At 40.1% G+C, this 13,936-nt stretch overlaps 1 long non-coding RNA gene across 1 annotated transcript in view; it reads left to right on the top strand.

The window, feature by feature from the left end:
• Positions 1–6,802: 6,802 nt before the first annotated feature.
• Positions 6,803–13,936, top strand: part of LOC141002738 (uncharacterized) — a 104,797-nt gene continuing 97,663 nt past the window's right edge. Inside the window, exon 1 of the long non-coding RNA XR_012179648.1 lies at positions 6,803–7,038. This is a non-coding gene — a long non-coding RNA (uncharacterized lncRNA). The remainder of the gene's footprint in view (positions 7,039–13,936) is intronic.

Raw genomic sequence — 13,936 nt, 5'->3', positions numbered from 1 at the left:
CCTACACCTTATATCATACATACATATGTATGTACAGTGTGAGGTGCTGGGTAATGTCAATACTGGGCCACTTTAAAATATCAGACCACTCTTCTTTTTTCTGAACATGCAGGATGTTATCACAGAAAATCTTCCTGACTGCTTGTCCTGAATTAAATATCAAATCCTGTCTCCGTCTCCATCAGAATAACATCTGTGTTAGCTTCTCTAACAGGCCAACATCCATGTAAGCTTATCCACACGGCTAACATCAGTGTTTTCTTCTCACAGGGACTAACAACAGTGTTAGCTTTTCCAATAGGCTAACATCAACATTAGCTTGTTCAACAGTCTCAGTTTAAGCAGCCTTTCAATCATAATATTTTGGTGTCCATGTTGTTCATCATACAACAACAAAACAACAAAAACAACAACAAAAGTGGTGCTTCTAATTTATTTTAAATTCAGGACAGGCTCTGTGCCATCCTGAAAGTCTTCAGTCATAAATGCAGTTAGGAACCCTGTTTCCACAACACCAAAAAACACAATGATTTTTAATGAGGCCCCAAAATAGGCTGATCTTATTTTCATAGTTTTGCCCAGCAGCTATTGTTGATTATGATAATATCTTATTGACAAACTGAAGGATAGCTTCACATCTTTTTGTCAAAATGAACCATGTTGTGCTTGCTTCCAAAATAATGATTCCTCTAGCAATTAAAAACACTTCTAGCATAAATGATGGGGGACAATCTCAACAATACTCATTAGGTATGAAAGTAAATTCAAGAGTTCGTTATTATGAGGCTTCAATCGTCTGAGTTTGGAAATCTCCCAAATCTACAGTCCTTTCAGTACAAAATCCCCTTGTTGTGTTTTTTTTTACAGTGTTTCCTTTCTAAACTGCAGCTGAGGGAAAGTAACTCAGTTACTCAAAGGGGACATAAAAAACACTGTATCGTGTTGGATGAGAGCCACTTGTCTGACTCAAACACTCGAAGCCTCATACTGTCTAAGCTTCAGATCAACACTGGATTATAGATTTTTGCACAGAACAAGGACTTGTGGATTTTGTCTCCCATCACTTACAATGAAGTCACAATACAGAGCCATTTTTAAAGGCCAGTGTGATCGGATGAATGATAAGATCTGCTTTTTATTGTTTGTTACATGACATATCAAACTTTTTATTAACGAGGTAAGTACCGGTTCCTAGGAGTCATCGGCCCAGTGAAGCTGTGAGGTCATTACTTGTTTGCTGAGTAACTCGTGCTTCAATAGTCACTTTGCAGTTGGCCTTGTGTTGTTTTTAAACTGTATTCCTGTTGCATAACATGTCCAATATGAGTCACACGAGTCACAGTCGAAGTAACATGTTTACAAGGAAAGCAGCAGAGTTTTAGCTCAGTGGATAAACTGTTTTTTTTTTCACACTGTAATTTCAGAGACATGACCTCAATTTCAACTCCTGTTTTTATTCTACTATGTTTGATCATGAATGGAGATGAATGCTCTTCAAATTATGCATGAGGACGAAGGATAAACTGTTTAGAATTCAAATATGAACGAGGTTACATCACAATATTGTGTTGTGATGTAACCTTGTTCATATATTTGAACATCGTGTGCTTTTTCAGGACTTCACAATTAAAAAACAATAGCTTATTCAGAAAGAAATAGCCTGAACTGTTCTAAAAGGGTTTTGCCTTGATATATAAATTGCAGTTTCATTTAGATTCAAAGGGTTATGTTGCAGCCATGTCAGCTGAGGTGCTCTGCTGGACCAATTCCCCAACTCTTGGTACGTATAAATCATTTATACTCCCAAACACTGGTGGGGCCCTCTTGGATGCCCATATGGTGGACAAAACATGATGTCACACTCTGCTCTGAGTGAGGGTAGTGTGCCGGAAGACTGCTTGAAAAAAATGTAGCTTAACCTTAAAATGTTGAAAAAGGTCGCAAGACAAAGTCCATTGGATGCAAAAATGAAAAGGTTTATTGAATGGGGAACAAATACTACTGCAAAATGCAGCAGAGAAAAAACAAATATTTACAAGTAGAAATAAAAAAAATAAACCCACCAATGGGGCTACACAGGTCTACACTGCACCACAGCCCTTCTCTGACTGCCTAGGCAGTGAAGAACCCCTCCATTTAAAGGCTAGGCCCCTCCCACTGGACCATACCACCTTCAATTGGAATCAATTAAATAATCATTTAAACCCCACGGGTCATTTTCCAAATCTGGAATTCCTTACCAAATCTATTTACACTTCTTTACCACATAAAGGCTGTCATCAAAACACTCCAGACCTCCATCCAGAAATGAATTTATCTAGCCCTTTCAACCCCACAGTTGGTATGGTCCAGTGCGATGGACTGAGCATGCTCCCTACCGGCTACTCAGGCACTATAAAAGACAGCCTGAAACAAGGCTCGGGTCCTTTGTCACTGCCCAGCACCAGGAAGTACTATGGTAAGAAGAAAAAACAATTAGATACAAACTCAGGATTTATGGTCTTCAAATAATAAGAGATAACTCAAAACAATAAATGTGTATGTGTGTGATTCTGTCGAACTTTAAGGTAATGAATAGCACAAGAAACTTGCTTTGATGTTAAATGTAGCTCAGTGTGTGCACCCACCAAACTATCAATAGCATGCTACCTGGCTAACATGTGGTCTGTGTATTGAATGATGGTGCGGTGTGCTGATGTAGTGTATTACCAGTGGCAGGGGAAACTGCCACACATGATAACGTGCCCTCTAGGGTGCTCTTCCAGTGGCTAAAACATGGTGAAGTGCCCTCTAAACATGACTTTCTGCATGCTGGTGCCCTTTTTTAATTTTTTCGCCCATGCCCCTCAAATATCCTGAGTCCGCCACTGCACCCAAACATGTCTATATAGGGCCCAGGTTTACTGGAATAATACCAGTACCAGTGATAAAACAGGAAACATTTCATCCAGTCTTTCCTGCACACCGCTGCTAATCGACGGTGAAGCCTGGAGGCCAGTCTCTACATCTTTGCGGACATCGTCCTTCCTCCTCAGGACAACAATTTCATGGCTGAAAAAAAGTCAATTTTAAAGATGTGGCTTTCTTAATATTATCAACAAACGCCCAGAACTAACAATGAATCATCCTTTTTAATTAATGTCAGTGTTGACATGACGTGTCTTTGTGCCACAAAGCTTCATTTCCACAGTATCTTTTAGCTTCTCGGTCGTTAAATGAATGTCACTCGTTTCTCTTCAGCAGATGGCATCTGAAGAAAGATCTTAGCAAAACATTGTAATGTAAAACCAAAGCTTTCAAGATTATGGGGATAAATAAATAACTTGTAAGTGTTGGAATCACAAAACACACATTAAAATGCAGACAGAATTTTCTTTTCAATGCTTCCTTTAATATGTTTCTGTCAAATTTCCTTCTGCGCATTATACCTTTGACAGAGTTGGTAGTTAAAGGATGATTTTGATTTTGATGAGGCAGATTTTTCTGTTATCGCGCAAAAAGAGACAAATGCTCTTGTCAGACTGTTTTCCCAAAGATAGACTGGAGGCGAAACAAGGCTGAGTAACAGAAGCTTGGACTGACGTCGGCACCAAGATGCCCAGTCAGTCCTCGAAAATTAGAGCATCATTTGTGTGGGCTGAAAGTGTTGCCAATCAAAATGACTCCCACATGGATGTCAAGGTTATTCCAGTGTCTTTGGACAGTGACTAGAGGCTTCATGACTGCAAGTGTAGCTGAAACCACTTTCTCTCAGAATAGGGTGGATACTTTCTGATGAATATTGTCTCAAACTGTCTTTATACACTGTAGAAACCATTCAAAAAATATGTATTTTTACTCTTGAATAATGTTAAATGATTGCACATCATTTAATTAATGTTTGTCAGGGCTAATTTACAGGTTTTCACAACTGTCACTCAGCTAGAAATAGACCTTAAATGCCAGTATGTGTTCAGGTTAGATTTGGTTTGCATCTCGAAGCCTCAGCATTCACACCATGTACAGCGAAAACAGTCTGTAAACAGACTTCTGTCGTTCCAAAGCCTCGTGTAAGAGCATGAATTATTCATAAGGTAAATTACCTAATTGCCTTCCATACATACAATTTTAAGAAATCCAACTAATCCAAACCCAAGGGTGGTTTCATTTCCCAACCCAGCATGCCTTGCAATTTTGCTCTGAGGCTACTGAGGAGAGCTGTGTCTCTTAAAGGGTCAGGAGGCAGATGGCAAAGAAAAAAAAATGCAATGTGATGGAAGAAATTCTGTTGTAATGAGAGGCGTAATTCCTCTGTTTTACCCTGACATCCTCTGAATAATGATCACAGACTCGCATTCACCTGTGTGACTGATTTTTGACACCCTGATGTCTTTTTTTAGTTTGCATAAGGAATTAAAAATAACTTCCCTCCTCGGCGTCATCCTCTATCTGACGACAGGCTAATCTCGCCTTCTCTCTGACCTGTTGCTGTATTGACACCCACCAGTAAGGAAGCGTCCATTCACATTACCCGTCAAAGGCCTTCAAGCTAAGCCATTGATTTCAGTGTGTGTTTTTCATTATAGTGAGTCACAAAAAAAGCCAGCAAATGTCAATGGAAATCTGTGGACGTGTTCAAATGCTCAGGGGGACTCGTATAATGAGAGCATTAATGTTTAAGTCTCACTCAAACATGTATAGGTGCTTATTGAGAAAACGGGTTGCCTGTGTGAACTTAAAGAACCGAATACAGACTGTTAATCAGTGGGCGATATGAGAGGGGATGCCATCCCCCTTGTTAGCAACATGACCACCTGTGTCCCTCCCTGTTAACCTGCCATCACCTCACTCCATCCCCCGAGAAGCAGAGACTGGTGGGGCAGGGGGTTGTTTAGTTGAATGTTCATCTACTCTGCTTGACTTATTGATTTTTTTTTTTATCTGACTTTGGGTTGTGCAAGTTAGAATCTGTGACCCGAACCATGGCTCTGAAGTATCAGTGCCAACTGTTCTGTGGATTTATCAACCCATGGTGCCGTCTGTGGTGCTGAAGTAGCAGACAGATTTGTTATTGCACCTTATATTTTTCAAAAATCAAGCAGAACATCCCGACCCACATTTACGTTTGTTGTGAGGCGGCAAGCGCCAGTGGCTTTGCTAATTATTACAGCTGTAAGGGAGGAAGAGGAAGTCAACGGTGAGGTCTTTTAACTTACTACCATAGCGAAGTAACGTATACATAATGTAACTTCAGTTACTTAATTAGTTTAGGTATGTTTGTAATGGAAGTTACAGAGGTAATGTAGCTATTCAAGCCTAAACCATGATCTTTTCCTAACCTAACCTAATCCAACCAAGTACTTTTTCTGCCTTAACCTAACCAAGTACTTTTGTTGCTAAAACTAACCAAGTACTTTTGCTGCATTAACCTAACCAAGTACTTTTTCTGCATTAACCTAACCAAATACTTTTGTTGCTAAACCTAACCAAGTACTTTTGTTGCCTAAACCTAACCAAGTACTTTTGTTGCCTAAACCTAACCAAGTACTTTTCTTTCCTAAACCTAACCAAGTACTTTTCTTGCTCAAACCTAGCTGGGTATATTTTCTGCGTAAACCTAACCAAGTAATTTTCTTGTCTAAACCTAACTTAGTACTTTTGTTCCTAAACTAAACCAAGTAGTAATCTTGCCAAAACCTAACCAAACTGCGATGGTACGACGAAGGCCAGCGCATACATCACTGTTACGCTGTAACAGTCATGTTGTTTTGGGAGCGATGATATTTGTCATTTTGGGTGACGTGACAAACGACCTATTCAGTTGCTTAGGATTAAGATGTATTGGTATTGTGGCATATCCTCTATGGAGTGGGGGTGTGTTCTGGTTGGTGGTGTGGGGGTGTCATGTCAATGTTAACAATTAGCTAGTGAACATAAGGAGCATTTAGCAGATAAAGAACTAGATGTTTTCCTCAAGAGATAGGGAAAACCAAACAGAGCTAAAAGTAGAGTGAGTATTTGTAATGTTAAAGTTAAATGCTATTGTCACCAAATAAATAATGAATAATTCAGTCGAGGCCCAATTCTGTACTTCTACCACCGGATAGATGAACACTTTGTGTCTTCAAAAAGTCAGTGTTGCAAGAATTTGATAGGGCTCTGTGAGAGCGTTTTTAATGGCGAGTTTGTGTTTATTGAGGGGGCAGGGGAGCACTTGCCCCAAGGACAACACAGTTATGAGAATTCATTCATGAAAGCAGAGCACCATAATAATCTTTATTAAAATTAAAGTTACCAGCGTTACTTCTGCTTCAGCACTGATATGAGTTGACAGAGGTTTCCAGTGTTTATCTGTAGCCTGTCAGCAGTGACAGAAATTATTGGGTTTTTTTTAAACAATAGCCAGCACATAGCCAAGATTATGATGGTTTTCATTCCAACCAAACATGAAACCGTCTGATTTCACTAAGCTGTAAAACCTCAACCAGAGACTGTATTTATCCCAGATCAAGTACCAGATGGATGAGACCCAAAACACCAGAGCGAAGCAGATTGTGTCAAATAGCTGTTATCTACAGAATATATTATAGTCACAAATAAATCTCAATTATAGGTTTCTGGTGAAGTACATTCCTTCTTAACCATCAGACTGCTGACATACACTGTGTTGAATTATTTATAACAACTAAATTTGTGTGTAAAAAAAAAATACAAGGATTCTGGCTCAGCTGGAGAATGACTCAAGTGTACGGGCTCAATCATCCACAGGTGTCACAGACGAATCTTGGTTAATTTTATGTTCTGCTCTGTTTTTCCAGCCATCCACTGAGTATCCTGTTAATTCAGACTCTGTCACCCCCTCCCGCCCTGCAGTAACCCCTCTCCCGCCAGTCCATCACCTGATGTGCAGCAGCCACCCACTCACCTGTTCATTACCTCCCTGATCAGCCGAGTTGCAAATATACTGGCACGTCTCCACTTCCTCCTTGCCAAATTGTCAAGATTGCATCCACCCAGCCTTCGTTTCTGCCTGCTGACCTATTGCCAACTCCCATCTGGGTAAGTGTGCTTGTTTTTGACCGTTTATCTGCTTTCAACTTCAGTAAAATGTGAACTTTCTAAGACTGTCTTTGTGGTGTGCTTTTGGGTTCAAGCTTGTTTTTTTTTCTGATACATTAAAGCCTGAACTCTATCAGTGTTTGAACTGTGTTAGAAACTTTCACAGGAAGATAATGTGGTGCCAGCTTGGACAAAATATCTAGTTTTCTTAATGGGCTAAACACACAGAGTTAGCCTTTTCAGCTAGATACTTAGCTGAAGTTAATTTTTTCATAAAGCTACACCAGCAAGTACATGTAATGGTATTCATTATGTAGAGATATATATAGAGATACCGGGGCAAACTTGTGGTGCATTTTTCTGTGAGAGATTGCTATGCAATTTCACACGGAGCAACAGCACAGTTGCCATTTGCTCATTACTGTGGTAAATGTCTGAGCGAAATACAGTACAAGGCAAAACTATACCAGCCGAGTGCTGATTGCACTTCGAGGAAACTCTTCTGCCTCACAGACGTGCTGCCTTTAGATCACTAAGCAGAACAAGGACGCTAAGCTGAACATATTAACTGGTACTGTAGTTTGGATAAAGGTCAGATCTGTCCCTCCACAAATGAACCACTCCAGAGTTTGTTTGGGACTGGACTGACACCAACTCCTCTCGAGGGTGTTGTTGCAGTTGTTTATGTCCACACCCGATTACTGTGTTGCCCAAACGAAATCCACCAAAGGGGTAAACAAAGTCCAATTAACTGGATGCAGGCATGAACACCCTAATTGCTCATAACCTGCTTTCATTACAAGATATGTGGGGTTTATAGCAGATGATTGACTTATTATAGTTTTGTTATTTCATACCTTACCTTGAATGTGTTAAAGAATCTTAAAAAGGACAGTTCAGCTCAATGTGAGCAACAATTAATTCCTTGACAGAAAATGACAAAGGAGTCATGATGATGTTGTCTGATGGTGCAAACTCACACTGAGCTTCCCACATTTAATTTGCAGCTTCCACTTTTCCTGACAAGGTTGTCACTTGTTTAGAGCAGGGATTATCTCTCCTAATTTAGACTCGGTAAATGTGCAACTAAATGCAATCAGGGACTGTGGGCAATCAGGAGCTGCTTGAAACTGGCTGTATTTAACAGCCATGAAAGATTTGGTGCGGACTGATGGTCGAGCTGTATACAAGGTGACCCTTTGTCGCCCCTGAAGAGCGACAATGTTAATTTGCAACATGCCTGTGGACAAAGGCGTCCCCCGTGGCTCGGTCTCTTGTGCACACACTCCGGCTGAATGTCAGACCATATAGCTACGTCCAATTAACGGCAGGGACTCTTTTAGATGAAGCAAACACTTACCGTGGGGGGAGTCTTTTTAGTCTTGCATCCATTTTGGATTAAACAGTGGTATGCTTTGAGAATTGTTTTCATTTTCAGCAGCTGGCTCAAATTAGAGTCTCTCAAGGAAGTCAAGGGGAAAGCACAGAAAAGTGGAACTGGAGATTGCGTTTTAGGTCAAAGCTATTATTACCATTTGGATTATAACCAGTTAACTGGGTTATATCGTCTGTTACACTCTACAGCCTAGATTAGCATGTGCTTCAACTGAACATGCCTCAAACATTTGCATAAAGATGAAAAAAATCTCCCTGACAGTCTCAAGAAAACTAAACATTATTAGCTTCAGAAATTTGGGATTCTTTGCAGGGATGTTGCGATCGATTGCATCAATTTGCAAGCTGTTCCTGGTATTTTGTCCACCCGCTGCATATTCCTGTTCCTGTTAGAGATTCTGGCATTTGAAAATGAAAACAAATCCAGACGAGCAGACGAGCTTTTAGTATAAAAACAGTGGCCAAATTGGTGCACCGAAGGAGCACAAACCAAAACCCCTTATTAGTCCGACAATAATACTGTGAAGCCTTACGAGAATACAAAAAAAACTACCTTCCCCATCAGTTTTAACTGACTTTCATAGTGAGAATGTGCTGTGAGCATTTGGCACTGTGGGAAACAGCTGCTGAGTCATTTACAGATAATTTAAGGGAGCCTTTCTAATTGCCAGAAAGCTTGTTTTTAACTTTCATTTCAGAGATTTTCTCCACTTTATGGTCATTAAGTTGTGCATGAGTATCAACTCACTGACCTCATGCAGGGTTATCTCATTGGGAATACCTTCAAGATCTATCGGGAGGCAGGACGGGATTCGTGCTTAAATCCTCCCATGTGATGTTTTCCTGCTCAAGTGTCCTTAAGCAAGACACAAGGGCACTGCTCTGTGGCTGAATGTGACCCTCCCTGTGGTGGGGGAAGGAGGAAAGCAGCGGGAATCAGAGTGAATCACATATCACTGCATTAGATCTGAGTAGATTTGAAAGTTAACTCAGTCAAGTTTTGATCCCTCTCCGGCTTTTTAGGCACACATCCTGATCCGTGCCAAATCCTCCCTCTTCTACAAGGACACTGAAGTCTTTGTAGATTCTTTTACAACATCCAGAACTGGAAAACTGCAACGCACTTTTCAGATCCTCTGATCAATCCGTGACAGCAACTGTCATTTAGTCAAAAAAACAGCTCAGAGAGTGATGTAAAACTGAGGAGTTACATCAGATTTCATCTAGTAATATGAGCCTGCGCCTTATAGACCATATAGGTTAAAAAAATCAAGCACGTCATTACGACCTATATTTATATTTGTTGTTAGGTGGCGACCTCTAGCAGCTGTAGTAATTATCACAGTTACAGAGGAGGAAGTGAGGAGAAATGGTATAAACAGCGACAATTCCATATCTGCATGTAGTTGAGGATTTTCATTCAGAAGATCATTGTTCGTGTCCAGTGTAGTCAACGGAGGGTTCTTTAAACTTACAAGCATAGTGAAGTAATGTCACGTACATAACATAATGCAAGATAACGTAGGTGCATTGGTAACGCAAGTTACAGAAATAACAGAAGTGAATTGAGCCCAAACCATTCTGTTTTCCCAAACCTAACCAAGGAATTTCTTGCCCAAACACTGTTATGCTGCAGTCCTCATACTTAAATGACTGAATAAGTCGTTTTGGGAGACGCTGACAAACGACATATTCAGTCATTTAAGTATGAGGATGTGTTGAGCAATACAATCCAAAGCCAAAGACTCAAATTACTGTATAATCCATAATAGTAAAATGTATAATCTGCATTAAAAATATGGATTAAAAATGTTCCACGTCGTCTAAAGTTAGCGATATGTGACGTATTTCTGGCCCAGGGCGCAAAAATCTTTCCGCATTGGCTCACATTAAGTTGAACATGTGCAGCTCGCTCCTCTTTAATACAAGAGATACAAGATTATTGGGCACTTTTTTCCAGCATGAAAAAAATAGCAGCTACTCCAAAGTTTAAACATATACAGCAGGTGCAGAACGTCCACAAGAACACATTTTTCCACCACTCAAACTACATTTAGATGAGTTTCGGGGAATAAAAAGCTTTGGGTAACTGTGTGCAGTGATTGCTTTCCCTGCCTCCTTTTTCAAAACACCATCAAAGACATAATGGATTCAGACAAATATGAATGATTCAAAGCGATTTTCAGAAGCTTGGCACTAAGGCTTTTTTTTACAACCCTGACCAAATAATCAACTGACACAAGTGTGATGTGGAAAATTGAAGCTCTTACAGTTCTGGTGACTGTGAAGGGCCATAGCATATGATCATCATTTTCACACTCATCATGTCATTCAGCGACCGCTCTTGCTCTATGGGTTACGGGGCATTGTCATCATGGAAGAATCAGTATGGAAATGTTTTATCGTGGATAAAGGTCAGAACAAAAATGGCCCCCACTGTATAACTGAGCCACCGTCATGTTTCTCCACATATTAATTCAGACTTTTGCTTTCATTTGTCACGTGTCTGCAGTTGCCTTCTTCTTTTGGCTGCTCTCTCTCAGGGCATGCCCGAGCGGATCATCTGTTGATTGCCTTCCAAATTGCTGGCCATCTTTCTTTCTGGCCAGCAATCAGGAATGGATTGGCTCGTGCTTCCTCAGTGGCTGGGGAGCAAGTCGGGGTCTTACCCAAGGACATTTCTACTTGTGGCTTGAAGAAGTTGGGGGTCAACCTGCCAACCTGGAAATCTGTAGACCACCTGCTCTACATATTTAAATTGGACCTTTTTTTGGCTGTAGTCTGGTCTTTTCTAGTTTTACCGGCTTGTTAATTGTTCAGTTTACTTGTATTTGAAACTAGAAACCTTAATTGTTGTTGCATTCTGCCTGCGTGTGTGTGTGAGCATCTCTACATTTGTGTCTGATTTAGAGTCACCTCGGATGACGTTGCTAGTGTGTAGTGAAGCTGATCATTTCTGCACATGCAATACCTCAAATGTAATCTTTAACTTACTTGTTCGGACGAGGGGTGTTAGCGCTCCACTAACGAACTGAATAAAACAAGATTTTGTTGTTTATAAAATAAGACACAAATCAAACACAAAACTCCACTTCAAGGGAAAAAACACAAACTTTTTATTCTCTTCTTTTTACAAAACATTTCAGAATCAACCTCAATAAATAATAAATCCAATACAGACCTTCAAGAAGCAAATGATCAAACATAAACATGACACATTCCCTCAGACAGCATCGTACAGTGCTAACCTTTAATTTTTTGCTGCTCTAGCACAGAAACAAAAAAAAAACATGTTGATCAGTAATATGACAAAAGCAACAGAACAGGAGGTGTTGGCCTTGCAACGGCATTGCAAAATAATGAGCACATGAGCGATGCCGTGTTTATGAAAGATAGAAAAAAAGGCAACTGAGATGTTTTGTAAAGTGTCATGATTGCATCACTGTGAGCCCGCCTGCACACAATCGTCAGACACCTTGAACCTTTACACAACCGTGAATGTGCACTTTAGAGAAAATATTAAAATAACTGAGTTGATAATGAGATGCTGTGGATGATGGAGACGTTTTATAAATGGCACAATAAAAACATTTTAGCCCTCGATCACCTGTTCCTCAGTTTGTTCATTTGAGACACATCTGGATGCAGCCAGATGAGCGCTAATGCACAAATTTACATTCGCAATGTAAATGTGAAACAATGTGTAAATGTGAAATGTAAATGCATTACATGAAGCAGCCTTGTATTACTGACTCACACCGACTCTTACATACTCTACGTAAGTGTGTTTTAATCACTTCTAACTAAAAGCCAATTTACCTGAGCCCAAAGTGCAATGACGCAAATAATATTCCCCCGAACGTCATTTCTATTATTATCGCTGGACTAATGCATATCCAGGCTTTGGGATTAAAATGTGTCATTGTATAAAGGTAAAGTGGATTAAAAATAGTAGCTACCTGCAGTCAGTAACAAACAGGCATTAGGTTACATATTAATACCTGCTGGAGTGTAATGTTTCACTGTGGAGTGATAGATGTAGATATATCCTTAACCTTATAGCCTCCATTTTGAATGAGAGCTGCAGATATTAAAAAGGCCATCCATTCATATGTTTGCAGAAAAAAACTGTTTTAATATTTAGCATATTAGGAAACAATCACATTACATGACTTTGCATGTAACTCGTGTAATAAACAGTAAATTATATTTTTTTTGAGAGTAACCTTCCCCACCTAAAGACTTTTGATAAATAAGCATTTCTACTTTCTACTTTGTATTCATCAGTCTCAGTTAAAGGTGTTTTAAATCGAGTATGACATGTAAATGTTAGCAGCCCAGTCGCCGGGATAAAATGTTGGCAGTTAACCTTTCTGCAAAGCACTGATATGTTTACACTTGAACGTATCACAGGCTTCGTACTATATTGACATTTGTACGAAAGGTGTCAGATCACGTTCACATTACATTTCTATGACCTGACCAGACATGTTCATCCCACATACCGTTCTGAATGATGGCACTTGGGCGGTCTACTCGTTTGCTGGTCCTGAGCCACAAACAGGCCACACACCATTGCAAACCCAACTGAATAAACCTGATCCAGCCCAACAGAAGAGAAATGAACTGTGGCCATTAGTATGTGGGATGAACGTGTGAACAATCTTGCTATCTGGAAAGCCAGCGACTGCAGTTCAAGACTGTGTTTCAACATTTGTAAGTGTCACTAGACGTTTTTATGGAGACCTCGAGACAAAATCCAGTGTGTTTGTGGCAACAAGATTATATATATTTTTGACAGGAAGTTGGGACGTCTCCAGCTGTGTTGTGGCAGCCATAACAGGTATTTTAAGCCAAAACAAGTTCTTGTTCTGACCCACAACAAGTGGCGTTAGGGAAAAGCACTGTAACAAGATGACACTGAATACTGAACATAAAGAAATGTAAAGCTTCAACATATCCCTGGTTTGCAGAAACATACATTGCCCACATTATTATTCTGCTGATTGGGTTGCACTTAAAACATATTAATACATTCAGCTTTAGTTTGAACACATACACACGTTGGGTGTGCGTGAACTTTGAAGTAAAGATGAGCTAACAGCCGAAACAGATACACAACTTGGTGGAATCAAGGAGATATTAGGTGGCAACTGCAGAGACACTCGTACATACATGTATATGTAAGGCTTCTTTGTAGCTTGATTTACTGACATTACCTGCAAAACCAACAACTGGTTCACTGCAGATCCATACGTTAATGAAGCATGTGTGCCACACATGCTAACCTTTTCTGTATGTGGAGTGGCATGTTGCCTCCCGGGCATTTGTGAGGAAGGAGCTGGAAAACAGACATTATTGACTAACAGACTCGCTTCCCAGGAGCTTTTCAGCCCTTATGACATACACTGGAAAACTTAAATGAGCTACATGTGAGTGCAAACATTCACTAGGCAGTTCTCAGACCTCCCTATACAGCCTCTTATACATAGCTGTTATGAGA

The sequence above is a fragment of the Pagrus major genome, chromosome 9 (assembly GCF_040436345.1).
Source record: "Pagrus major chromosome 9, Pma_NU_1.0".
In the NCBI taxonomy this organism is placed as follows: Eukaryota; Metazoa; Chordata; class Actinopteri; order Spariformes; family Sparidae; genus Pagrus; species Pagrus major.
This window is presented reverse-complemented; position numbering and strand designations above follow the sequence as displayed.